The sequence below is a fragment of the Buteo buteo genome, chromosome 4 (assembly GCF_964188355.1).
Source record: "Buteo buteo chromosome 4, bButBut1.hap1.1, whole genome shotgun sequence".
In the NCBI taxonomy this organism is placed as follows: domain Eukaryota; kingdom Metazoa; phylum Chordata; class Aves; order Accipitriformes; family Accipitridae; genus Buteo; species Buteo buteo.
Window position 1 is genome coordinate 59,934,978 of NC_134174.1, and position 27,974 is coordinate 59,962,951.

At 42.4% G+C, this 27,974-nt stretch overlaps 1 long non-coding RNA gene across 1 annotated transcript; it reads left to right on the plus strand.

Moving 5' to 3' along the window:
* On the plus strand, nt 1–27,972 carry LOC142030362 (uncharacterized). The gene is made up of 4 exons (XR_012650161.1): nt 1–84; nt 8,220–8,370; nt 16,812–16,987; nt 26,479–27,972. It is a non-coding gene; the product is annotated as an uncharacterized LOC142030362 (long non-coding RNA).
* Nucleotides 27,973–27,974: the final 2 nt, after the last annotated feature.

The following is a 27,974-nucleotide window of genomic DNA, read 5'->3' on the forward strand; positions in this document are numbered from 1 at the left end:
ACAGTATCACAGTGACTTTATCACCGTCACCTCCTCATTGTGAACCAGCCCATCCCTTGGAGGCAGAGAGCCATTGTGGAGGTGGTAAGTAATTTGTTTTGTTCAATGGATTTCTTGTTATGCATGCATGCAAAGCCCCTTTTATCTCACATTTAAATTTGCGTTTTCCCTCTTATGATTGGTTTTGTGACATCAAAAAGCTTTCAGCATCTTCAAAAATCAAGAAGAACAAACTCTTAGAAAAATAAAATAAAAATAAAAAGAATTCCTTCCTAATATGCCCAGCATTTCAGTGCAGCTTTAAAAAAGAAGAGATTCACATGGGATACTGGCTACTAACGACTATGGAAATAAGCCTGATTTTTTGATCTCTAGGCCCAAACATTATTCATATTTTTTTCCTTAGCCTCAAACAATGTCTTCAGATAGCCCAGGTAAAAGCAAGCCAGAAACAAAACAACATCATAGAGGAATTGCTTTATGCAGATACTTTCAGCTACACTACACAACTCGCATTGTCTTTGAACCCAGTGTGATGAGAGAATGATTTGAGACTCCAGGGAACGACTCCTGGATATGTTTTTACTTCAGCATATTGTAGCGAGACAGAAGTCTTTGGCTTAAGAAATGTGTTCAACAATCTTCTGCATTTGGGGAGGTTTATTATTATTTCCATTGCTCTAGTAACACTTTGGGCAACGTTGAGAGCTGAGGTCAAGGAGCAGACACGCTGTACATATGAGGTTATACAGACTCTTTTTAACCTTTAAGAAAAAGGTTTGTCCATGCTTAGTGGGAGGCTGAGAGCAGGAGTGGGAAAGTCTGAGCCAAACCCTCCTCCTCAAAATCAGGAGAAGTGGCTATAATTGTTAGGCTGCTTTTCAGGAAAAGAGCCACATATATCCTTTGATTTTCAGTCACTTGCCTACTTTTCAAAAAGTGCTTTTACCAATTGACTTTTTGGGAACTGGTTAGCATTTGCCTAAGTATCTACAATGAATTGAAATATTGAACCTCAATATAAGTTAATTGTACATAGCCCGTGTACTCTGACACGCAGTACCCAGATTTTTAGATTAAAATAACTTGAGGAGAAAGGCACTTGAAACATGGTCCGCAGAGTGGCTGTTGGAGGTTGTCTGAGAAATTGCACCATAAACTGTTTGGGACATCCATTTTTCTACAATTCTGTCTTGTTTCTGTAAAATTCAGGTTCAATCTAGAAGCAACTGAATGGTAAAGATTTTTAAAAATTGATCCTCTATGACATTTCCCACTCAATACTCATGCTTTGATAAAGAGGTGTGGACCATAGAACAGGGGATCTACCCCAAAGCAGCAAGGCATTGCAGCCAGCGGGGGCCCTGCTGCCTCCCAGGCATCCTGGCTCTCCAAGTCACGGTGAATAAGTGATGCTGGCTGGGACATGTCTGCTTTTAATAAAATGCTCTTTAGTTTGGAAAAAACAGAACCCTGTCTTGCTGAAAATTTACAGTTATGAAGCTGGAGTCGCTTTATTGACCAAAATGGAGCCCTTAGCAAGAAATGCATAGGTCAAATTTAAGCATGAGCATGATCTCACATCTCACACTGTAGGACAGACCTGGGATACAAAGACTGCTATCCTGCACTTCCAAGCAAATCTTTCGTCCTCGATTTTTCCTGGGACAGGGGATTTTCCTTGCCCCAAGTAGGGAACTGTCACACTCCCAGAACTGTGGCAGGAGGGGGGGACCCAGGTTCACAGCTGCTCGTGTGACCACACACACACATATAGGGAAGACATTTCTCACCATTTGGCCCAACACATGCATGCACTGGAGCTCAAAAAATGCACGAGAAACATCACAGAGTCCAAAGCAGAGGTGTGACCTAAATTCTGTGTTGTGCACCAGCCATCCCCCTTTTTAAAATTGCTCACCATATCCAAGGCAGCCACAGAAGAGAAATCTCTGCAATAAACAAAAACATGATTGAGAGTTAATTCCACTGCAAGGATACTTGCAGGATATTGTGAGGTGACACATAGGTTTTGTTATCCCAGCTATCTAACCCGTGAGTACTACTAGGACCCTGGGCCCAGAGCCATGGGGATATTTAAGTAAGTGCCTAATTCTGGTAAAGGTGTCCCTTTCTAGCTTCCCACTGAAATCAGTTCTTCCCTCCTCAGCTCCTTTGTGAGTATTAATCATCCCAAGCAGGGGATTTGGGGTACTGTGGGAGGCTTTCCACTGCCTTGAATGGGAGCAGCATCGAGCCCTCATTGCCTGATTAAAAAGGTAATTTGAGGCCATTACTGGCAAAGGGAGGAGGAAGGAGGTCTTCCAGCAGGGCATGAAACCTTCCCCCTCCAGCCCCATGCTCACTGCTGCCCTTGGATGTTAGGGGCTTTTCATGCTGGCAAATATATTTTATGAACCTGTTGTACACTTAGCTAGAACAATCCCACACTGGGATTTAATTTCAGACCTACAAAGGTTGATTTATCCTTTTTCAGGCTATGTACTCATTTGAACTAAAATTACCTTGCTGCCAGCCTCCTTGATAGCAATTACATCTAAAGAGAGAGAACCACTGAACTTCATGTACTGGTAATGGTCTTTCCATCTATATTTTTCCTTGGGGATAAAGTTGTATGGGAAAATTAGACACATTAGCCTAGGAAAAATAGTGAACAAAAATACATATTTTATACTTTTAAAAAGTATCCTCATGCTACCAGTTAGAGACATTATTTAATGCAGGTATTTTAGCATTATGGTGCCAGTCTGTATATAAAGCAGAACAAAACCATTTTTGATAGTTATTTAAGGGCATCCTAAATACACTCAAGAATAGTACATTTTAATTTTCAATAATGCCAGCAGACTCAAGCATTCAGATTTTAGCATAACCAGCAGGAAAACTGTTTGATGTTTTAATTATGTCCCAGAAAATGCTGAATGTGTTATAAAAGAAATCTGAAGAGGGGAGGGGGGAAAAAAAAGGTTTTATTACTGCTCAAGAGGAAGGACGTTTTACAACATAGCATTAAAAATGTAAAATGGAATAAAAAAGAACTCGGATAGTCAAAACTTTGTCTGCAACAAAGTAGGCCAGAGAAGCAAAATAATATGTCTGTTAGAAGCAGTTGGCAGTGAGAAGTGGAGGAGAGCATTTACGTAGAGATAGGGCTGAAGGAAAGGAAAAGCCTTAAAATAACCCCAAAGTCTTTTAAATTATGTTTAAGACTAGCCAGAACCCGGTAACCGTTCCCAACAAGGTGTCTCGGAGGATTTCAGAGTTCCTGATTAATGTGGTGACCTACTGCTCTCTGATGCAATGCGTTTAAAACCCAGCTGGGTATTCGCAGTCGGGATGAGGCTGTTGGGACTTCCTGGGGCTCTATCCTGCTGGCACCGGGGTCAGGCTCCGCAGCAAGACTCAGGAAAGGTGTCCCCAAGGGAGGGGAAAAATGAGAACCTGAATCATTGGGAATGAATTGAACCAGATGTACAAAGCTCCAGCAATTCAAGCAGCGATAGGAAGTAGCGAGGAGGGGGGGGGAAATTACCAAGGTTTAACTCTTCCTTCCCTTAGCAGGTGGAGGAAGAGGATGAGGGGGGACTGCCACGTCCCGTGGTGCTGCCCAGCGTCCCCAGCGCAGGGACGGATGCTGGGTGCCAGAGCCAGAGCAGGATGGGGCTGGCTGGGGGGTGTAGAGCCAAAGCGTCTCCTCCACTTGTCACGCCTGTGCCAAGCACAGGACTTGTTGCCATCCCTTTCACGCACATCTACGCACAATTTCACTCATTCCTGGCACTCGACTCTTTTGCCGTCCTACTATTGTGAGCTACCTTAGGATATCAACCTCTTCCATTCGGTTCAGAGACATAATTTACGTTGTGTCCGTACATTTGCTTCTCCTAAAGCAGGGTCTCAAAAAACTATCCCAAGAAATGTTTACTTCAGCTTTTTAAAACGTCAGTAGCAGTAGATTTGTATATGTATATTTATACTCACATACATATACAATAAATCTGAAAGGTGGGTCCATGAAGATAGATATATCTTAGTGTCATTGATGCTTTAAAAAAGCCAGAACAAAGCTTTCTGCGGCTATGCCTTGTTAAAAAAAATAACCCTTTATTGATAAAATCATAAATTATGTATCTAAACAAAAAAAAAAAGAAAGCCTGTTTTATTATGTAGTTGATAATGTCAAAATGATGAAAGGATTTGGAGTCAGATGTCAATGAAACAGTGTTGTGAATACTCCTTCAGTGGTATGGTATTTCAAAATGTCCAGTGTCAAGCCTGGGTATTATGATATATGTTTCTTATTTACCATTTTATCTCTTAGAGCTTCTGTACTTTGCTATTTGATACCTTGACTGTTTGCTTAAACTTTGTATGCAAATACAAATCTCAAATCCAAAGGTGGAGTGTTAAGATTAAAGAAGAACTAGGATTCCAAGATTAAAAAGTGAGGTGAACGTCTCTTGTAAATGTATATTGTTAGTCTGATTTTTATAGCCTCTTTGGCAATGATTTAAAAAAAAAGAATCAGCATTGTAAAAGAAACTGTCCAAAATGCTTTAAAAGGCATGCATAGTAGAAAAACCTTTCTACAGCTGCGAATGAACTGCACAGTCTGATGCCCACCGCAAAAGTTACCGTTAGAGGAGCAGCTAAGCCCCAAATAATAATGCCATCTGAATACTTTTCCCTCATTGCACCCTATTCTCCTCGCTCTTTTTTGTCTGCTTATAGCCTGAGCAAGCTACAGAGGGTTTATATTCCTGGTAACAGTTCAGAAGCACGAGGGAGGTGGATGTTCTTCCCCAAGGCCAGGCAGATGCTCCGTGCCCGGGCGCAGTCTCCCGGTCCCTCTCTGGGTGCAGAGCTGTTTCTCAGGCCACCTGGAGACACTGACACCTTTAGACCGCAGCTCTCGGGTACCAAAATAGTCCCACAGCATTAGGCATCCAGGCTGCTGGCTTCTCCTCCCCACCCTCTCATCCCTCCTGCCTCAGAAGTGGAACTTGTTACCAAGATAGCAGCTGGCATTGTTATTCGAGGCTGTAAACTTTCACCTTTTGAATAGTATTTCTGTGTCTGTGAGGCTGGAAGTCTAAGAGTTCAGGGAGAAAAAAAAAACTTGCTTGACGAGCAAAGCTTTTTCTTTAAAAAAGAAGAAGGAGAGGGCGAAAAAAAAAAAAATGCTCCAAACTCACGGGAATAGGTGAAAGTGACAGAGGCTAGAGACAAAGATGAGAAGCGATCCTGAACGCGCCAGCGTTGGAGGCTGCTGGGAGAGCGAGCGGCGGTGCTGGGGGCTGCTCACCCCGCAGAGGGGGCGATCCAAAACCCGTCAGCCGGCACCGAGTTTGGGGCCAGGTGGGAGGCATCAGCCAGGGAGCTAGGAAACCTGGGGGATACTTCAGATGCAACGGCTTCCTATGGACTTTTTGGCTTACTTCCATGGTTAGCACTCGCTTCTGGTCGTGAGGGAGAGGCAGCGTTCCCCCCGCTGCCTGCGGAGGGGTTCCTTGGGCAGAGCCTTAGGTGCTGCCCGGGAAGGCAGGAGCAGGCCGGGGTGCAGCCCAGGGGGGGTCCTTGCCTCCCTTCCTAAAGATGCTGAGCATCGCCCGGCTGCCGCGCGCGGCGAGCGGCTGCAAATCACGGGTTGCTTACAGGCTGTTTCCCAGTTTCTGTTTCTGTGTTTTTCACCTTTTTTGATTTGTGGACCATGAAGTGTTTTCCAGAGGAGTAGGTCCCTTTTGAAATGCACATTCTTAAAGTGCTGTACAGCATAAATGGACTTGTTTTTCTTAGCCACCTCTCACAGACACCTTAGAAGTAGACCGCAGAGCTCCCCAGAGGTCTGCAGACACCCATGTTAATCCTTTCAGCTGTCCAGTCCAGGAAATGTGATTATTTTGCAGCTGAGAGAACAGAGACAAAGAAAGGTGATGCCAAAAAGCAGGAATTTTAAAAGCGCTGCTCTGATCTAGGAGCACGGTGACCACTGAAAGTGAGGGCTGGTTTTCCTACGTGTCTTTCAGATGCTATTGAAATCACTCCCAAAGTGTTCCCCTTTCATTAAGTGTCTAAATTCACATCCATAGGTGCTAAGTGCTGCCAAATCCCTCTGACCTCAGAGCTAGGCATGCCTGCCCACCGCCTTTGAAAATCAGACCATTTTGATATGTCTGGTTTTAGATAGCCCTATTTGTAAAGCGGTGGTCATGCCCTGGCCGTGGAAGGAGTCAGTGTCAGGTTTTGGACGAGATACTGAGTTTTTAGAGCTAGTTGCTGTTCATAAACACTAGGAGCACATCTCCACCTACTCTCCTGGAATTCCTGTCCCTTAAATTGGAGCACAGTTTGAACACTTTGATTCCTGCAAGTACATTCAAATTACATTTGGCATTCACAAATTTGTAGATTTTTGAGGCCAGGAGTGCATCCTTTTTTCACCCATTTTCCCCTGCATTCAGCCCAGTAACTTGCATCTGACTAAAGCACAGCTTTTGTTTGATTAAAGCACATCTGCCAGAAAAGTGTTCAGACCTGATTTGAAGACATCAGGAGAGAGAGAATCCACCTCTTCCCTTGGCAGTTCATTCTAGTGGCTAATCACACTCAATGTTAAATATTTGTGCCATTCTTGCTAGATTAAAGAGCATTTCAGTACGTGGCATTCCTATGAGATAATGCTCACAATGAAGTAACCTTTTAATCTTCTTTTTGATAAATTAAACAGTGTGAGATCTTTAGGTTTCTCACTGTCAAACATTATCTACAATCAGTAAATCATTTCTGCAGCTCTTTTCTGAGCCTTCTCCAATTCTGTAACGTCCTTTTTTAATGTGACAACTGGATCCCACAGTCTAGCATATGCTCACCTGGGGTGTATCCTCTAGCCTGCTTATTCTCTTCTTTGCTATGAGGGTGAGAAACATCCCATCTAAGCTTAGCCAAACTAGAATTTTTGGCATCTGAAAGTTAGTCATCTAATTTCAACTCATCTCCCAGGCTCCCTCCATAGTCAGTGGAGACAGACGAACACTTCTGAAGGGCACACTTTCCCATTTATGTAATTTTGCTTTGGGGTGTATCAGAACACCTTCTTTTAGATTTCTTCCCACCTTGCCAAGAGTCACAGTGTGTTGCAGGTGGCACCCCCACATCAGCAGCACCCTCTTTTGTCCCTCTGCCAGGCTCTCTGTTCTCCCATACCTGTAATCAGCAAAGACTTTGTGAGAGCCAGGTCAGAAACATTTTCAATGAGATGAAATTTTCCAGAAACTGTTTGCAGAGATGTTCTGATGTGGACATAATTTTTACTGAGACTAATTCATGTGCGCGAGGCTATTGATGTTTACGAACTGAATCCACTGAAGAAAACATCAACTAGTTGCAGACCAGTACTACTCATTGCTAAATTTCATTAAGGAAAAATCCCATTCAGTGATGACTCTCTGTTGAAAATTGTCTTTTGGAGACAGCTCTTCACCCATTCATCCTGTGCCTTATCAGTACTGCAAATACCAATTTTTCCATTGAAATAGTATGTGAATTAAACTTAACAGAAATTCCATAATTATCTTGCTTAAGAAATTCATTATAAAGTACCTCTAATCTTAATTTGCATTTTTCTGTCTTCTTTTCTTATTCCTTTCAATTTATTTTTGATTAATTGGCTCTTTTGAGCCAACTACATGTTACTTGCTTGGACTTTCCTGTTTGTACCTTTGGTACAACTATAGGTATCTAGTGACCACTGTCTTTCATGGCTGTAGCTGATTAGCTCCTGGCAGTCAGGAATAATCTACTGGATCTGTACCTTTCTCATTAAAGGAATTATCCTTTATACTTCTTTTTCTCTCTCTCTCTTTTTGTTGAGAAATCGAAGTAATGCTTTATTTATCAGCTGCATGAGACCTCCAGCATATGCCTCCCAAACTGAGGACCCCCTAACAGTGCAGTTCTTCCCCTTGATGTGTTCCAGAGAGGTCTTAAGGAATAACACATCCCATTTTCTGGTTTGATTTAGTGGTCTACAAAGTCTCCCACCACTACCACCTCCTGAGCTTTCTGAGTCAGCCTGGTGATCGAAGAGGCACTCAAAGTCCTGGGGTTCACTCGAGGCTCTCAATAGCTAGAAAAACAGATAATGGCGCTTTTAATGTTCATACCTCACCTCTTTTACCCCGTCTGCTGTTCCTAAACAGGATGAAATGGCTCCAGGAAACACCATCACAAAGTTAGCAGCGTGAAGTGGATGATGATGTGGTGTCATTTCCAGAAAGTCTTCTGCTGCTGGTATCTCATGAAGCATCTTGACAGCATGATGGCATCCCACAGCTCCTTGTGCATCTTCAGGTAAGTGTGCAGTGTACCCACAGGGCAGCCAAATCATAGGATCAGAGCAGTTAAAGACAGGCAAGATCTGTCAGATCACAGAGCACATGCCCCTGCCAGTGAGTGCTGTTGTCTCCAATACAGCACGCGTCAGATCTCAAACAGATACTTCAACTGATCTCAGCCAAAAGGCCAAAGGGAGTTGGATGTATTTTTTTGTATATGAAACCTAATATTCGCAACTGTTCAGAAAGGCCTTCTGTTATGTGCTAATGGACAGAAAGCCGAGTCCAACACTTGAGTCTGGTTGCTGTCCTGCCCTGACTGGTGGTGAGTCTCGGTTTGCTCCCAAAGGGGAGAAAACGTCTCAAAGCAGACCCCTTTGTCCACCTTTCCCCCAGAGTGAGTCATGTTGGACATTAATAAAGTAAGCCATCTCTTCTCATCCAGAATCGTGTTTTTTCTGAGTCAGCCTTTAGACAGTGCAGGGAGAAATGGAGCTCCAACACCAACTAGAGGAAAGAACACAATACTATCAAGGACTGTGAAACCTGTGACACAGAATTCACACTGATCAAAGCTAAGTGCTTTAATAGCTTCAAGGCAAAAAAACCCCACCAAAACTTGTTGTTGGTTATTTTTTTTTAAGATGCTAACAAGGTAGAAATTTGGCATCTCCTCTGCTGATGCCTGGGACACAGTAGGGGAATGGGAAGGCAGCCTTGCTGATGAATGCCATGATGATGAGGACAAGCCTCTCAGGGAACAGGATTTGGACCCAGACCTAAACAGAAGAAGGGACAGAAAGGAGCAGAAGAGGGAAGGAAGGCTTAGCGGGTGTGAGAAGAGCGGATGAGAGTATGTGCAGGGCTGTGGGCCAGCGATGGGAGCTGGGAGAGGTAGATAACTGCAGGGGAAACAGGAGTGGGAGACAGGGAGAGTGGGTATGGCTACAGCTGGAGAAAGCATTTGAGAAAGGTTGGTGAGGAAGGGACAGGAGGAAAAAGGCAGGTAGGTATGTGTATAGTGAGCAGATAGGAGCAGAGCAGAGGGGCTGGCAGGGTGAAGGTAAGCAGGGGGGCTGGAAAGGTGTAGTCACATCTGTGTGAGCTAAGCCACAGCTCACCTCCGTATTCCTCCCACTACACCGCGTTTGGTGAGAGCACAGCCCTCCACAAGGCTACATTGGGGGTGATGCCCAAAGACCCATTTGTCTAGGCTGGGGCTGGCTGGAGCTGAGGCTGCGCTGGCTGCTTGCGCTCCGGCGTCTCCAACCTGCCGAGCTCTGGGGTCAGCAACCTGCCATCCATGCAGCAGAACTGCCGTTGTGTGTTGTGTTATTCTAATACAGCAGGAAGTATGCATTCAACTCCAGAAACAGCACGGTAACCCAGTCTTGAAAGTCACGGTGCATTCAGCTTGTTTCCTCTCTATGCAACTGTTTGTGACACGAGTTTAAGCCAGCAGGATGTTTGCAGCTAGTGATTTTTAGTCGCCTTTCCTGGGATTCATTTAGAACCTACTCGTGCCTATTTAGCAGGTCCCTGCCTCCCACTGAACTGGCAAAACTTCAGGTGAGACAGGTCTCTTGAAGAACAAACTTCACTTCGCATGGCTACGGAAGAGCCTTAGGAAGTTTGGGCCATTCATTTGTGGGCCAAAAGAAATACTTTGTGACCATGGGCACCAGTCAGAGAGCTGGACTTCTCTGTCCCAGCATGCAGGGCACTTGCTGTCATCCATTAGGAGTGCACCATACCTCAGGAATGAGGATAGATGTTTTGCAACAAGCAGTTTTGAGGAACTAGCATATCAGAAAAAAAAGGAAAAAAAAGATAATAAAAAAATCAGGGCTTAAGGTACATAAGAGTTAGTGTGTCCCTCTGATTTTTATGGGGGAAATTTGGAAGCCCTTATCCTCCAGCCTGAAGTACATTGAGCTCAGTAACCCATGGCAATCACTGCAAGTTATGGAGGTTCAGGGGGCCTTCTCTATACTTGTGCTAGATCTGACTGATGCTCCCTCTTGCCCCATATTATTTACTGTACAAATCCATTAGCATTGCTTTTTCTTGCTGCATCCAAGATACTGCAGTCTATCACTTGAGCTATTCACATGACATTTTATCCTTTCTTTGGAAGACAATCTTGTCTTCAGTCAAAGACCTCTTGACAAAAGGAAATAGGAGCAAGAACTTGAGATGGCATAATGCAGCAAAGTGCTTTCTGTACACCTGCATAATACAATTCAGTCTGCCTTTACTTTCAAAATTATGCTGAAAGATTTCTCTTGTTTACGTTTTTTTTTGTGTGCCCCAACCCATTGCTCATTTAACCTTGAGGTTCCCTTCATTCCTCCTTCCCCCCACCACTTCCCTTGTCTATACCTCCAGCAGTTATTATTTTCTTTGTTGGTTGCAGTTTCTATAATTGTGTTGTTGCAGTCAACATGCAAGCATTTATTTAGTCTTTTTTTGTATCAAGGAGACTGAGCGCAACAGTCAGGCCAGTGTAAGTATTTTAGATGATTTGTCAAACAGAATCTAGTGTGTCATTTTTAGGACATCCTCTTAGGGCCAGCGATGAAGGGCTTTAGGTTGGTTCAGGATTTTTAGGTAATGAAGAGACATATTTGAGGGAAAAAATGCTTAAAAATCCAAGGTATGATGGGAATGACGGTGCAGCACTGGAGTTCCAGAAAGGATTGCAGCTGATTTTGGTTAAGTCACATTGTCCTCTGAGAGGGTGCTGGACAGATTCCTTGTGGGAGGCCAAGGGAGACAGGAATTATTGCCTTCCTAAGAAAGGGTAGCTCTTACAGCTCCCACAGCGTGGATGGAAATCATGCTGTGTTATTGACACCCACCTCCTTAGGATGTCCCTGTTACAGGTATTGCTTTCGGTTTCACTGAGGAACACACTGAGCATACAGTTGCCATGTCCTAGCCATCTCATCTCTTTTTCAGACTGTGCTGGGTTCTTCATTTGTTTCCCAGTGTGGCTGGCATATCTGTGGTCACTTTTTGCTTTCCCAAACTGCTTTGTGATAATTTATTTGCCATCCTCTGTATAAACTTAAAATCTTAGGCCTGATCCAAAGCATGTTGTTGGGGGTCTGTCTGCTGCGATGAGGTAGGGTTTTCTAGGTTGGTTTCTTGGTCGCCTGAGAGGCAAAAAGCAGGGAGGCAGTCTGAGGGCAACTCCAGCAGCGAGCATGTCTTTCCTTGCAGAAAGTTCCCTTAAATCCTCTGATCTCTGCTTCCCAACCATATAAATGTGCGTCTGCTTCCAAAGGGGTTACAAAACTTTGTTAACTTCTCAATGAAGGCCTACTAAGGAAAATCTACTTCATTTATCACCACTCTGCATGTCAGCAATACTTCAGACTGATTCAGTGGCCCTTGGGCTGGTGTTTTTGGATTTGGACCTTCTCACTGTATTAGTGCCATCCCACAGACTGTATCTTCGCACTTTTCTCAAAAGAGCATAATAAAATTTAGTTTCCTTCGTGCCTGGGTATAGGCACCACTTGGCACAAAATCATCATTGTTAATTATGTGATGCAATTGTTCCCTGCCAATGAAAGGAGGAGACAGTGGTTGGCTTTGTCTGGAGCTCTGGACAGGCTTTGATGTGGCTAATACTTCCAGTGGGTTCACCCCAGTCTCCCTGGGAGACGTAAAAAGGTGTTAACTGGTATGAGCCCGGCAAGACCTTCCTCTGCATGGTCTTGTATGGGCCAGCCTGTTTAGGGAGTACACGGCTTGGAAGATGGTGTGCCCTTGCGGTCCCTCAGGCAGGAGAGGCTGTGGGCAATCCAGCTGGGGAAAAGCACTTCTGAAGCAGAAATTGGGTTGGCAAGGGTGGTGAGGGAATTAGAAGCATGTTAGAAATACTGATCCCTGCATTGTTTAGGAGCCTGATGTAGCTTTAAATATTGCAAAATTAGTACAGAACGTGGGCTGCGGTGCTGGCAGATAACAGGTTTTCCCACCTCATGGTAAATGGTACCCCCCTATCTTTTACCCTCCATTCCCTTGTTTTATAATTAACGCTGCTTCTTTTCAGTAAGAAGTTGTAAATTGTGATGAGTTAGGTTTAGCTACCAGCAGGTAGTGGCTCTTCATCATTCACCAGGTCAAAAAGAAGAAAGGTTACACAATATTCATCAGCTGCAACCTGGGGTTTCAATGCTAAAATATGTAAGTACCAACTTCTTCTCCTGGTATCCCTAAAACATTAAAAAGCATCTGTTTTTAAACAGAGGACATTTCTAGTGCTGCCATATGAAAAGGCAGAAAATGAGCTTAACCTTGTCAGAAACATTTACAGCTGATCTTATTTGCTAACAAAGCAATATTGAAGGATCACCTTTTCGATACAGCATACAACATTTAAATGTGGTTGCTCAAAGATTTTTTGCCCAGAATGTTGTTCCAAGAAAGTAGCTTTAAATGTCCTAGTGTTCATTGCCACCCCTCTGCTGGCATCCTAGGACTGCTGAAGCTTCATAGTGGTCAGGAGTTAGTTACACTGGATAGATCCCATGGTTTAGGATGGAAACCTCAAATGACCTACAATTTTCAGTATCCCTGATGGTGAAACCTGTCCCCACTCACACAGTTGTCAGGGTCAAGCCTGTTCACTCACCTCTATTGGGAATCCTGTAGATGATTCATAAGCCCCCTTGAGCTTACCACCCCCTTGAGCACTGTCATAATCTGTGCTCCATATTTAATCTCAGATGGCAATTGGCAGCAGGAATCGTTACTTTCACAGCCAGAAAACAAAGAATGAGAAGTTAGCAACTGTCCCCGCTAAAAATCCCAAGTGACTTATGATTTATGGGACAGTTTATTTATTCTCCACCACTTGCATGTATATTCCTGTTTAGTATAACCTGCGATTTTATAGACACTCTTTCTACCTGAGACATGTTTGCATTTTGATAGTGAAACCAAGTCATTGGTACAAACATGTTATTTCTAATACTGCATAGTCCCCTACAGTCTGTAATAGCTGCTACGTAAGTGAATCACTAATGATGACATCCTTATTTGAATGCAAATTCTGGCTACTGACATTTTCGCTGAGTTACTTAGCTCTGTAAGCCTGTGCTCTGTAAATTCACTGCAGTCATTTGAGCTATGTTGTTTTCTACCAGTGAGGGACCTGAGTCTCATTCACTGGTGACTGAGGTGCAAGCAATTCAAATCTTTTGGGTTAACGATCCTGGACCTTTATCCCTCACTTCTGTCCTCTCACTTTTTCCAGTGGAGATGCCACCTATTACTTCTACATTTCTCTGCAACCCCACTGACCTCCAAGACCCTCTGCTCATCTCTCTCTCCAACTCTTACCTGGGATAAGATACTAGTACACATCCCAGTACCAACCCAGCTTGGTACCCCCATGCTTTTGGGGAGGCAGGGGACCATCTGGGGTTTTTGTGCCTCAGCAAAGGCTTTTACTGTAGGTGCAATTGTAGAAGCACTTCTGAATATATCTCACTAGTGTTGTTTTGCTCTGGATGGATGGACTATAGATCCTTCGGAGAGACAGTTCTCAGCATAATCAGGAAATAATAGGATTTTTTTTCTTTTCCCATCCTTGCTTCCCTAGCTAATTGTTTTTCTCTCTTTAAACTTATCCATAGACTTACATTATCTCGCTTGGACTTGGGAGGCAGCATAAAAAGAGCTTACCCACCAGGTGGCATTTTCTCACGTGTCCAGCCTTAATTCTAACATGAATGCTTTGTACATATAATTATAAAACCAGGGGCCACTAAAGTGCACCTGTAGAGCAGAAACTTGACTGTTCTCGATTCTGTTCTAATTATTGAGCCTTAGAGCAAAAACTAGGTTTCAAAGAAAACTTTCTGTACAGGCCTCAATAGAGTTAAAGGAGAAGCATTTTAAGTTGATGAGCTGACACTTGTAGAAGCAAATATATTAAATAAATCATGATTCGTTTTGGGGCTAAATCTGACTTACATCAACTCTGGAAAAACTAGATCCTAATGAGTGACAGTTTGGTGTTTTCTGTCACTTCCTACAGTAATGGCCCCAAGCTGACACTGCTCTGTGGGAGTCTAATACTTCTGAACAAAAGTTTTTTTGGAGTGAGATAGACAAGGTAGAAATCCCAAGGTGACTGGAAGGAATGTCTAATGACTGGAAAGACATATTTACTGGCAGACTGTATGTAAGCTGTGACAGTTGACAGGGCTTGATTGTAATAAATACAGTTGATGAAGAGAAGGCTGACAGGTGAGGACAGAGAGAGAAAAAGAGTCAAAAGATCTGCATTGGCTGAACCCTATTAATGGTAAGTTGGTAACAAAGCCCAGAGTCATAAAAGAAAACAGGTATTGCAAACTGATGTCTAAACACTGAAATGTGTAGGACTTGCAGGTTGCTGTAACAAGCTCAGATTTGTTGACCTTTCTTCTATCTATTTTATAAGTGGTGTTTTCAGTTGAAATTCACACCAGCAGCAGGCAGGCACCTGATATTTTTAAATATCGTGTAGCATTAATCGCATAACAGAATAAACCCTGATCCAGGTCATAATTAGTGCTTCCATCTCTAACATTGATTGCTTTGATCAGAGGATTTGATGTTGGAAAATGTGCCTCCATGTGCTGTAAAGGAAGCAGTCTTGCTGGAGATCTGTTCTGCTGAAAACAAAATGAATTCCTGTAAAGGAAATTAAGCAACATAAAACCTGAAAATATTTCTTTAAATGCACAGGCTTACCACACACACACACACACGCACACACATACACAGATGGAGTGATTGACCCTGAAAATGGAAACAACTCTGGCATATTAAATCATGACACTTTATAACTAACTGGTCAGAGTTTCAACAATAGGATTTCCAATGAGCTCTGCACTTTCTTCCCCCAGGCAAATGTCACACACTGAAACTAAACAGGATCTTTTTTTCTTGTTCCTCCCAATGTGCTGTTTTCTGTGCCCAAGATACAAATCTGTATTCGAAAATGCCTTAACCCTTTGGAAGGGCAACCCTCCCTCCCCATGCCCCAGGAGAAGAGAGTTTTGCGGCAGGCGTGGGACGTAAGGGATGTTGTGCCTGTGTTGGCACTGGGGTCAGTCTGCACGTTTATTGCACTTCCATTTCAAAAGGAAAGAAAGGGAAAAAACAGTCATAAAGGAATGTCTGGAGGAAAGCACTCAGGAATTGCACAAACTTAATGTAAAGGTTAATAATGAAGAACATCCTTTGTTGGGAATATCAAATGAGAGTCCTTCTAAACTCTGGAAATGGGCCCATTTAACAGCAGGGTCACTGCTCGCTTGCTTTCATCACCACATGGACAGAGGTGAAAAATCCCTTCACCTTCTTGCTTGTATGAAACACAAAAGCATTTGTAAAATATTTAGACAACTAAAATATTGAAAGAACTTTTCTTTTTAAAAGTTGCTGTTATTTTGAATGGATGTCCTCTTTCCCTCCCCACTAGATGCCACAGTCTCTTCGAGTGGTGCTGCCACTAAATGAATTGTGGGGAGTGCCAAGAAAAACAAATGAGACCATATAGGCACACAACAAAGACTCGCAGAGTAGCACAATGCTTACGTGTCAATCACGCCGATGCTCCCTCTTTGCTGGCTGCCTGTCTCCCACATGGCAGTGGATCCAGCCACTCTGCTTCTCACCGCTGCCTCTTTGGAATCACAGGATTCGGAGCCATGTCTTGTCAGCATGGAAGTTGTCAGCCTAATTGGCACGTACACGCACACTTTATACACTCCTCTAGTTGTCAGTGACTGCTTACGCGCGTATGCACACTGTATAGATAGGCATGAGTGTGTCCTTTCATGTAGAAAGTTCTCCCCGCAAGCACACGGATGCTTTATGGATTGATACCCACTAATACCCATATACTTTGTACGCTGGTGTATTCGCATGTGGTTATATACCTGGACATATACATACACGGCATCCACTGTCCTCTGGATGTGCTGTTAACATGGCAAAGTTAATCTATGGTCATTTACTTCAGTGGCCTTGATACTCAGGCAGAAGATGGGGCATCACTGTATTTAAATAGAATGAATAAATTTAATTTTTTTTTTTTTTTTTTTTTTTTTTACAAACACACACAGAGCTTCTGCTCTGCAACCCAGCCTCACGAAGCCTGAACTTCATGTAAACAAATTTCTTATGTACTGAAGGCCTTGAGGCAGGCAAGTGGAAGCACAAGACAAAGGAAGCGATATTTAAGCTATGCTGTAATCCTTTTCTTTTTATATATGTTTATGTATTCCTGTATGTACTTCACACATTTGTTTGGTTTGGTCTTTTGCAGAGACTTTACTACAACTTTAAGCTGATGAGAACATGCAAACTCTTTACTCAAAAAGCAGTGTATTGGAGCCAATGTAAGTGTCTGTAGCTGTCTTGACTTTGCTTTGTCATCTCTTTTAGGTTCCAGGACACATTCAAAGTCAGTTCCTTGTCAGAAGATGTAAGTAGAAGACAAAGCTGGAATGAAAATCTTCATGGAATGTATCTTCTTTCATATGGAAACCTGGCTGAAGTCAACATGACTATGACCATTGCCTGCATCAGGGTTGGGCTTTCATTTCAATACTATGGAAAAGGTAAGAAGAACATTAGTGGATGGCTTTTTGCTACTGGGTTTTTAACACAAATACAGCATTAACACAGGACACAGTTTTTTATTGTTTCATGGTCTAATCAAAATACCATTGAAAGTAAAAACTGAAGCCAAATATCAGGGAAAACTTTCTGAGGTTGAATTTATAAGGAAAGAGAATATTCTCCTTCTGGAAACTGAGGATACTCTGTAGAGTGAATTGCTATTGCTGAGACAGGGTTAATCTTGCATCTGTAGGACTTTTTAATGGAAGTCATATAACAGTTCTGCCACATATTTTGCATCTTTGAATCTACATTGATTTTGGATAGCTTCTGAGAGACAATTTTCCCAAGAGGGTCATAGTCTTCAGTTGTATATGGTGCAAGATGTGGTACAGAGGACCCTAATAATGGTTCTGAAGACTGAGTCTCACTTGAGACAAAACTTTTCTGAGCCTATGCTTGAGAGAAGACTTTCAAAAAGAATGAAACCAAACTGATCTTGTGATTCCTGAAGTCTGAAGTAGGCCAGGTCCCGCATCGTGATAAGAATAATTATTAAATGTCTATTCATGCAACTGGGATAGGAATGAAGATTTTTTTATAACCCTTCTATGTAACTTCTGTTCTGCACACTTGATCTGGTCCCAGCTGAGGATAAGCATCTTGCTCGAAAAGATTCATAGCTTTCCAGGTTTTGCATAACTTTTTCCTGCAGAAATTGTTTAGTGTGTTCAGATGTCTTCCTTTAGTTTAGACTCTCTCTACAACTATTTTACAAGGCAAAAAAAAAACCCAGACAAAAAATCCCTTCTGTATTATGACTATAGAATTCATAATAATTCAAACTAAAGGTTCAGCTAGAAGAACAGCTATGTGTGGCACCAAACTTGACAGGAGGGACAAATCAGTAGCACTGACATAAGGTTTACAATTGTCTTTAAGTTGCTGAGAGAAAAAAAGTGTGTTTGTTGCCGCAGCAGGTGGAGGTTAATGCCCAGGACTTCAGCTGCAAAACTCCCGTTTTGTCTTTTGCTACTTGTTCATAAAAGCTTGCCAAGTGCATGGACCCTCATTATATACTTTGCTGTTGTAATAACAGCATGAGAACACCCAGCAAGTTCTTTGTGCTGGAGGAGACTTCTGTGAGAAAGAAAAGCGAGTACACGATGGTGGACTTTCAACAGATGCCATTGAGAGCTGTGTTTGGGGACTGATGTGTCAGCTGCTCATCAGTACAACCATGGAGTTGAATACATCAGGGAAGCTTTAAGAAGAATTGGAGAAATAGAAAAAGCACGGGAGTAAGAATAGTGGGACAAAATTATTTCCAGTGTAAATGTGCTGAAGCAAATGTAGTTTCAGCAAGAAGTTTGGCCTGTTGTGTTCCAGGCTTCTCGTTTAGGTTGATTATATGGCAACATGGAATTGATTTCTTGAGCTTAGGACAGTTGGCAAACTTGACTAGACTTAAAATGAACCTCTTTGATTCCGTCTGCAAAATTAGAGCAGATTTGATAAAGTAAAGATGTATCCTTTGAAGTATTCCCTATCAACATAAGTGCTAAGAACACTTGAGCGAAGGAATTTTAACAGTTTTGAAAGCAGTAGCAAAGGAACATCAATAAGGATTGCAGCTAAGGGCATGCCCACAAGGCACTATACTAACTGCATCTATCCTGCAGGCAATAAGCAATTGCTAAAGATTCCAGACTTTTTAAAGTTCATAGTTCATCTCATAAAAACTTTACATGTAACTTATGATAGGATTTTGCTGGGTGGGTTTGGCTTTCAGTAGGTGACTCCAAGAGGAGGCCTTTGCAAGTTGATCTCCAGATAAGGATATGAAGAAGCTTTCTTTTTTGTGTGTCAAACGATGATTGATGGCAGGTTAATCTCGCAAGGTGTGAAGTGTGCTCATGTCTTGTTATATCCAGTTTTATGAGCATTGAAGCTACAATTCTTCCAGGCTCTTCAGCAAATAAAAGCACCGGCCCAAATGCTTTGTTGATTCAAACCCACACCATGGAAGAGAACAGGGTTGTCTTTCACATTGCAAGTTCTTCATGAGTACTAAACTTGAGGTGCCCATGTTGCTGCAAGATGCTCTTGCTTGAGTAGGAAACAATATGAAGGCCAACCAATGATTCAGTGGTAGTTTCTGTTAGGCCAGGTATCTACTTGGCAACTCTGATTCTGCTGGCCCATCAACATCAATGCTCCTAACAGAAGGATCTAGGCAGAAGGAAGACGGAAACAGAAAAGTAGGTTTTAAACAACAAAAAAGATCTGAGTTGCTCGCACTTGGAAATGAGTCACTAAATGACTTGGATATTCAATATGGGTAGTAAAGGAATTTTAATTAAAAAGCTTTTACTTTTAATGTAGATTTCATACTGATGGTACTTGATAGATTTCAGTGCGACCACAGCAAATTAGTGGTAGCCACAGTTATGACAATTAGGATTCTTAAAACATGATCATGTTACTGTGGCTTAATGAACTACTGCATGTCAGCTGAGCTGTGGAAAGTGGCATGTGTATGCCCTTAGCTGGTCACAAACATGAGATAATGAATCAGTGTAAACGTCTTTCAGCGAGTAAACACCTCTCAGCTCATACTTGCAATGGACAAATAGCACATAGTCAGTTGCTGTTGCTCAGCTGGTGAGTAGAAAGGATTCATTAGACTGCAATAATTAAAATATATCTGACTCCTTAAAGAAAAAAAGAAGAAACACGTACATGATGTTTTAGATCACCTAGCATGTTTCCCCAGGACATATGGCTCCGAAATTCCCTCAAAGTTGTTCTTCCTCAAATTTGCTATGAAGACATTACTTCCACAATGGCACAGCAAGAAAAAGAATTAAAATTGACTGTGAACAGAAAGCAGCCGAAATGGATTCAAGAGTAGCAAAGTGTGAACAACTGTTCTCACCATGAGCCTGATCCAAAGGCAGCGGACTCACCAAGGTGGTTTTCTCTGTTGACTTCAAGAAGTTTGGAATCAAACCCAGTTTCCCATGGCTTAATGAAGAAAATGTAGGCCAGGAAAACATTCTTTGTTCTGATGTATGTTTTTCCTGGATGTCATGACAATAGCTGCCTTATAAATGCCCACTATAATAATTAATAATGGACATTAATAATTTTTGACCTTTGTGTTTTTCCTACATGAAACTCTACCTTGCTCAATACTGAAGTTTTACTGCTGATTAGGTATCACTTTATGAATTCATTGAAAGCTAATAAAAACTGGCTGATTAGACAACCCCAGGCAGCACATCTTAAATAGTCATTAAACAATCATTACAGATAGAAACAGCTACAACTGGCTTCTGCTGCTTATTATTATATAATCCTTTTTCAAGTCAAAATGAATGCATAATCAAAGCACAAAGCAAACAGTTTGAAAGTTCTGAGCTGGCTGTGCAAAGCTATAATGCATCAACGAACCTCTAAATTAGCGCTCAAATCAGTAGATGAGGGTTGATGTGCAGCAGAAGAAGTAAGTGAGGAAAAAGTATGGATCCATGGGCACAGGAAAAGTAAGAGCTTCTTCTGAAGTAATTTCATGAAGAGCCTTACAGGAAACCATTGCAGCTTTGACCCAAAGACACTTGTCTGGTATCAAGGAGCAAAGATGATTATACAGTTCTGGTGTGTCTTATTGCTATTACAGATACGGTCATTTACAAAGACTCACATTAATCTTTGCAGCTGAAGGCACGCAGACTTTGAGATCAATCTGGTACAGGACTGAAACACTGTGAAGTGACCCTTACCCAATAACATTTCTCCTTTTAAAAGACTCCTTAATGAAAATTCATAAGAAACTCTCCAGATAAATAAGGTTACATTCTGATCCTTATTATACTGGTATAAATTTGGAGCAACTACAGTGAAATTGCTCTGCATTTACTAATAGCGCAAATGAGCACAGAATGAAAACCAGAGACTTGGGAAGCCTTAAGCCAATAACTCTACTTTCTGAATTGAGAAGATCGCTTATTAAGTTTACAGTACAAAACCTCTGTCCTCTTCTTTCTCTGTAATAACATCTTTCTTAATAGTCCTTACTTAATCTTTACATATTCTGCATGAAACAAATGGTCAGGATGTTTAAGTTTCCACCCTGTACCACCTGCAAGTTACAGGCCAGATCCATTTGCTTGATTGAGGCAAGGCAAGAGTCATTACCATGTAGGGCAGCTGATTTTCCCCCCCTTAAACACCTGCAAATGCAGGTCACCTGGGAGTTTGAATCTATTAAGGTTCTTATAATTGAGACAAGGGCAAAATAGTTTGTAAAATGGTACATGAACAGAAAGATGAGAGAGTGGGAGAGAGAAAGAGAAAGACGCTCTGGTTGGATGACAGGAAATCATATAACAATATTTGCAAGTGAGCTTTGGGAGCATGGTCTTTGTAATGGGGTTAGCTAATCCAGATAGTAATAAGGATAGGAAAGTCAGCAATCATAATCATATTTAATGGATTCCAGATGGAGAAATATAATTGTTCTCATTATCATTGTGAAAACTCCAAGGAAATACAATCCCAAGATACTTTACCTTGACAGGCAACCAGGAACAATATCGACATCAAGTCATGGGTTTTGTAGGTAGAGTTGTCAGTTATTTCCTTTTTGTAGCATTCCCTTCTAATGTAATGGTTTGATTAACCTAAGACATTTTGATGTGAGTATAAAAGCAATGTTAATGAAATGCCTGCTTAATTGACTGTGCATCTCTATACCATATGATGTGGTGACTTACTAAATACGTTGTGGAAAGAAAAAGAAAACCCCAAAGCCTTGTATATCATGAGACTTTTTCTTTGTAATGTGGTTAAAATGAAATACGACTGTAAGCACAGGCCTTTTTGGGTGCAGCTGTTCTTTTTGTTTGGATTGATAATTGGAACCAGTCCCATGGGCCTATTTGATGTTATCTCTTGTTTAAAACTAAACTGTCAAAGCTTATCCCCCCTGTGTACTCAACAGGGAGTAGTTCTGGGGAAACTTTCTTCTTAAGTATTTTTAACCCCTCCTCCCTGCACGCATTCTCTAAACCGAACTGGGGCAGTCATGAAATGATGTCTTCACAGGAACACTTGTACGGCAAAATATTTCTGTGTGGAAAATTGAGCCTTTTCATGTTATATGTCTTTGTAAGAGGGGCCTAAAAGAAAAGATCCCACAGCAGAAGTCAGATGATCAGGGTGTGATCTCTCAGCTTTATAACAACTTGCCTCCACACAAAGCGCGTCCTGTGCAGCATCCCCCCGGTACGAGAGGAGCTCAGGGTGTGGGGCAGAGACACAGATGTCTCCCACAATATGAACCAACACATTTGATCTAGGAACAGCATAACTGTGTTTCCATGCAGGCATGACTTTAATGTGCCTGATCCCAAGCTAATGCATTCAGGCAGCATTGCACTGTGGAGACCTACCAGTTGAGCTGACATTGCCTCAGAGTTTTTGGTAAGGGTAGGTATGCCTGCTCATTGTAATATTTAGATGTAACCTCAGAATATTTAGATTTGCTTAAGTTCAGGAGAGGTTAGACCCTGTGTTTTGGTTAGTTTCTTGAATGGCAGGTGGTAGCAAGGAGCATGCCTCCTGCAGTCAGGTAGGAAGATATTTTGGGTTTGCTTCGCACCTTTCATTTTCCTTTGCAGTTACTGTCTTTGGAGTTACGGAATTGAAACAAGTCAACTGTGTGACCTCAACAGCACTAAAAAAGGCACTATTCTTTTGGCCACAGGACCAATGGATCTTTTTCTCAGTCAGCTCTGTTTCAATTATATTTTTATCAAAAAACATAAAGACTTCTACTAGATATTTTTATTTGTACTGACAATATTGTCAGGCCTTTACGCACATGCTGTTAAGGTACCTATGGAGCCAACTTTAATGGAAAAGGAGGAAGGAGAGATAAGAATCAGTGATAGATGTCAGAGTCATCTCCACTATCTTGGGCAAATGAAAGAGGGACAAAAGTCACAGGCTTGCCAGGTGTTTCTGCCAGCTCTTGCATGTCCTGTGTCATGCACTGCTCTTCTTGAATGGCCCATGTGCAGAATAAGAGAACCTTTCAGTTATTACCCCATAATTTATGCACACTATTCACAATCACACTATTTTTTTAAAAGAATAGCACACCAATATATTTGTTTCTCCTCTAGTGATATATGTACACTGTGGAGACATTGCAGTGGCCTGCAGTGATTGGAAGTTGTGTGCTGGTACTATGTTCGCCTTTCTATCACACACAGAACATTTCTAATAAGGGACAAACATCCAATGCAGGCTGTGATCTACTCTCTTGGCCTTTGTTGCATTAGATCTTGCCTTTGTCTTCGCACTCTTTGTCACTCTGTTTCCTTCTAGTCTTTAAGACCAAATGCAGCAGTGTCTCCTCATCGTCCACAAATAACCATCTCTTTCTGTCCTATAGACTCATGTCAGGCCACCTGGAACAGCCCTTCTGAGTAAAATCAGAAGTAAAAGCTGCTGATAGCTGTAAAAACAGCAAAAGAGCTTCCTATCTTGCACAGCACTCAACGCAGCTAAGATGCTTCTGGCAAGCAACCTGTTTGCAGTGCACTTTAGAGAGCAACTGAGTGGAACATCTAAGCACAGGCTGTAGCTTGCAGGTTGATTATGTGCCCTAAGAGAACAAAGGTGCTTGTGATGCCCATTCATGGAAGAGCAATGGCCAAGCTATAGGTCTCTCTTGCCATTGCAAACCAATCTCTGTAGAGCTGTCATATATGTGAAATAGGGAATTATTCTTATGTCCCTTGAGGGATGCCAGGACTCAGTACTTTGTAGATAAATATAAGTTTCTATTTAAAACCAGTACTACTGGGACTAGATGTAAGAGAGGCTGGAAAAAGCCATTTCTAAAAATACAGGAAATAGCTATATGGTTACAGAAGTGAATTTCCAGCTGTGGGTAATCATATAGCTCACATATTAACAATGAGAATCCACTGTGTAAGGGGGAAAAACAACAATTCGCATAAGCTTGAAAGACAATAGGCCAATTCCTGATCACACTGTGGAAAAAGAAGGAGCAGAGAGAATATATGGAGGGCAGAAAAAGCAGGGGGCCAGTGCTTTGTTACAGAAGAGCCAGTGGAGAAGGCGATTTGAGAAAGGTCGGTCAGGGCAAAGGAAAATGTTCATTTACGTTTAGGAGGCACTGCTTGCAAAGGTGAGGTTAAGAGCATGGAGCTGAAACAGTCAGGAGGTCCCTTTGCTGGACTGTCCCATCTGTTCATAGATTCAGCTCTGGAAGCGGCAGCTCCAGGAATAAATCCAGTATAATCTATACAACACCTAGCATCCAAGTGTCTCCCAGCAATTTCAAACTATTTCTGATACCAAACTGCCTTGCTGTTGACAGAGAACTGATTAGCCCATGCATGTTATAGGTGGGAAAACTGAGGCATTCACCTTGTCAGTTACTGAAAGAGTAGAAACAGAACTCATCTGTCTGTCCCATTTTCATCAATTTTAATTAGTCATCCAAACTTCCATTTCCTGTCAGGCCTTTTAGCTGCAGAGACCCTATCTTACAGAGAGTTTTCCTGGCGTGTTCTGGAAAAGTTCATTTTGTCTTTTTTTTTTTTTTTTTGTCCTCAGTCCTGCTGTTGAGAACTTCAGTCTTTCCTTTTTCTTCCTATGGGCCTCTCCAGTGCGTATTCCTTTAAAATCCCTTCCTAGTAATTGTCACTGTTATTCTAAGCAATAGTAGACAGTTTTGATCTGTGGAGCTATGTAAAAACTGTGTTCTCAACCTGTCTCTCTATCTGTTTTTATTCTTCAGTGTTAGAGCTTAATTCTCATGGGTTTGATCAGAACAGTTGCTTTTGTGTAGTGGGACTAATTTTAACCAATCATCCAATTGTCAAGGGGTTTCTCCTCTCATTTCAAGGCGGCTTCTTTATAGTATTCTCTTTGGTTCCCCCCCACTTTATAGCAGAGGTTGTGCAATAACACTACAGAAGTATAGTTATTGCTGGAAGGCTTTTTAGGCTCTAACATGGTTTCCTCCCCAGAGGAGGGGGGCATATTTGTCTTAATAGAATCATTGTGGCTCATTTCAGTGGTGCAGGCTGATCTTAGGTCCTCCTGCTGCAACTGGGGGTTTGCTTATGGCTTACACTTCTCTACTCTTACATGGTAAGCAGAATCCTTCGCTCTACTAATCTGCAAGCTTGAGTAAATCAGGTAAGTTTTAGCCACTGACAAAGGATCTGATCCAAACTCGCAGGAAGTCAATGGAAGCACCTTACAAGTTTATATGAACAGTAATCCTCCTGAAGTCGGCCAGTTATGTCTGCAATTAGTGGTTCTCCCACTCCACTTTCCAAAACTCTGTTATTACAGTGCATTGCAAAAGCTGTTGTCCAACATCACCTAACCTGCAGGAGCAATGTAAAACAAACTGCATGCAAAAATCCCTCTCCCTCTCCGTCTCCCTCCCCCTCTCCCTCTCCTCTCCTTTCTCTGACATAAAAAAATCTGAGAGTGGTATTTGTGCTCAGGGAGGATAAAATTCTTTATGTTCCAGGAAGCATCCCCAGAGATGCCCATCTGATTACATCTCATGTCCTGCTAGGGCTGCCTGCAGATAGGAGTCATCATACTTACAGAATTACTTGATTCTCAGCAGAGTTAAAATACTGGTGTTGTGCAAATATAAAACAAAGCAAAAACATTTTTTGCAGTTTTGGTGTCTTACTTCTTTTACCTATAGGCAGGATGGACAATGTATGTCTATTCCAGCCTCCTACTTTTATGCTACTACAGCAAGACCTTGAAATGTAATCGCAGTACTCAGGTAAAAAAAATTCAGTGTGTTTTACAATTAAAGAAAGCAAAATAACTTTCATGACAAAATGACGAACTAATTTTTCCTTCCACTGTTTCCATAATGTCTGTGTCTACTTCATAGTACGCAGGTTTGTCTCCTCCGTATAAAACAGCTACAACGTTTGCCCTTCTTTATGTTTATCCATTGCTTTTGGAGCTGCAGGACTGGATCAGCCCTTATTTTCAGGGTTTTCAGTACCATCTCAGAGACTGAACACATAGTCAGACTGAAAGCTGAGCTCCGTGGCTTGCAGGCTTTTGGGGCCGAAGGATTGCAAGACCCAGCAGAAAACTGGAGAGCTGGTAGCACTGGCTGGCAGTGGGAGTGTGTTCATGCCTTCAAAAGCCAGCGAGCCCTGCCACCTTGATGGGGCATCTAGCTTGAAAAAGCAATATCAGTTCTCATTTCATAATAAAATTGTTTATTTGTTTTATAGGGGTAGCAGCTAAAGACCTGGTCAGAGATGGTAGGCAACACATGCACAAAAAGGACAGAATTTAGAAAAAGGCTGTGGCAGTACACCAAGCTGAGCTCACTTGCCAGGTTTTTTGGGTTTTGCCAGCTCATTTTCCAGTTTTTACAAATATTTCTTTCTCTCAGGTCGCCGTATAAAAGAGCTGCAGAGAGTGGAGGGGAGCTGTCTGACAGGCTGCTGCTGCGGGAGCATGTGGTGAGCGTGCCGCGGACGTGCCAGGTCCCTTCTTTCACACTCGACCCACGCACACGTCCGTGTTTTCAAACCTGCTGCCAAGTTGTATAATCCTGGGTGCTAACTGTAGGAAGAAGCAGTTAAAAAAAGAAATACACAGTGAGATGGAAGTGGTGATGTTTAATTCGGCCTTGCGCTTTGGTAGCTGGACTGCTGGAGCTCTGTCTGGGCTCCGTTTCATTTGGAGCCCAGGGAAAGCGGAGGTGACCGCGGTGAAAACACCCTTCGTTTCTGCAGCCGACGGCAGGGCTTGAGGCTACGTGGACCCCAGCTATTGCACACAACCTTGCGTGCAGCTGTCCTCGCAGTACTGCTCAGAGACATTTTAATGCATGCTATTTATCTGGTGCATTAGAGGGACCTTTGTTGGAGCTGTTGAGGTGTACTGATAAAATCCGTGCTTAGGGACTTTTAAAAAAAGTTGTGTTTTGACCCAACAGACCATAACGAGACTTTTGGTTTGATTTACAGAGGCAAACAAGTATTCAGGGACTCCTAAATGTGCATGTTATGTAGCTACCACAAATGCACGTGAGGGCTCCGGTACACCTTGGAGCTACAGCGTGGGGCACACCAAGTAGCCCCCCTAGATCCGCTTGCCACTGCTGGCGGGGAGGGTATTGCAGCCACGCTCATGTCTTACAGACACGTGCTGGCCCAGCACGCTTCTCTGTGGCCATCCGTTAGCATGGCCACGCAGCAGAGCACACCCTGGGATGCCACCCGGGTGCCCGCGGTGCCCCTCTGACTCCATCGTTGGCACGGGTGGAGGCGGAGGTTGAGTTTTCCAAGGGGACCCGGTCCTTGCCACGAGAGGATCCACACGTGGACGGCATCACCTCCGTGCCCTCCAGGCCTGGCTTTGAACAAACTGAAAGCTGAGAGGGATATTAGTCTGAAGGGTTTTTATTTTGTTTTTGTTTGTTTTTAATTTGTGTTCAATTTTTATTCATAGCAAGCACTCGGAAGCGAGTTCAAGAGCTATACTTCAGCTGCAGCTCGGCCTTTCTTTACTGTCTTCTCCGGTTCCGCTTTACAGAGTGGGCTGGAGGTTAAAGCAGGTCAAATATAACATTTGCCTGCACTGGTTTTTTTTTTTTTTTTAATTGTTTGTTTTTTCACTACTGTTTACTGGATCTGATCAAGTGCAGAGAATAATTGTAAAGCTAAAATGAAACGGAAATCATCCGGGAAGCAAAAATGCTTGCAAAAGCTGCTAAAACCAAATGAATCCCTCTCAAAGGAGTCGAAAGCATGCAAGATAATGCAGGAAACATTAACATAATATTATCTTAACCTTGTAGATAAGATTATCTGATGCGTGAAAATGGTCATCTTTTGTATTGATTCCACCGTGCCATGCAGCAGTTCTTAGGGAAATGAATGG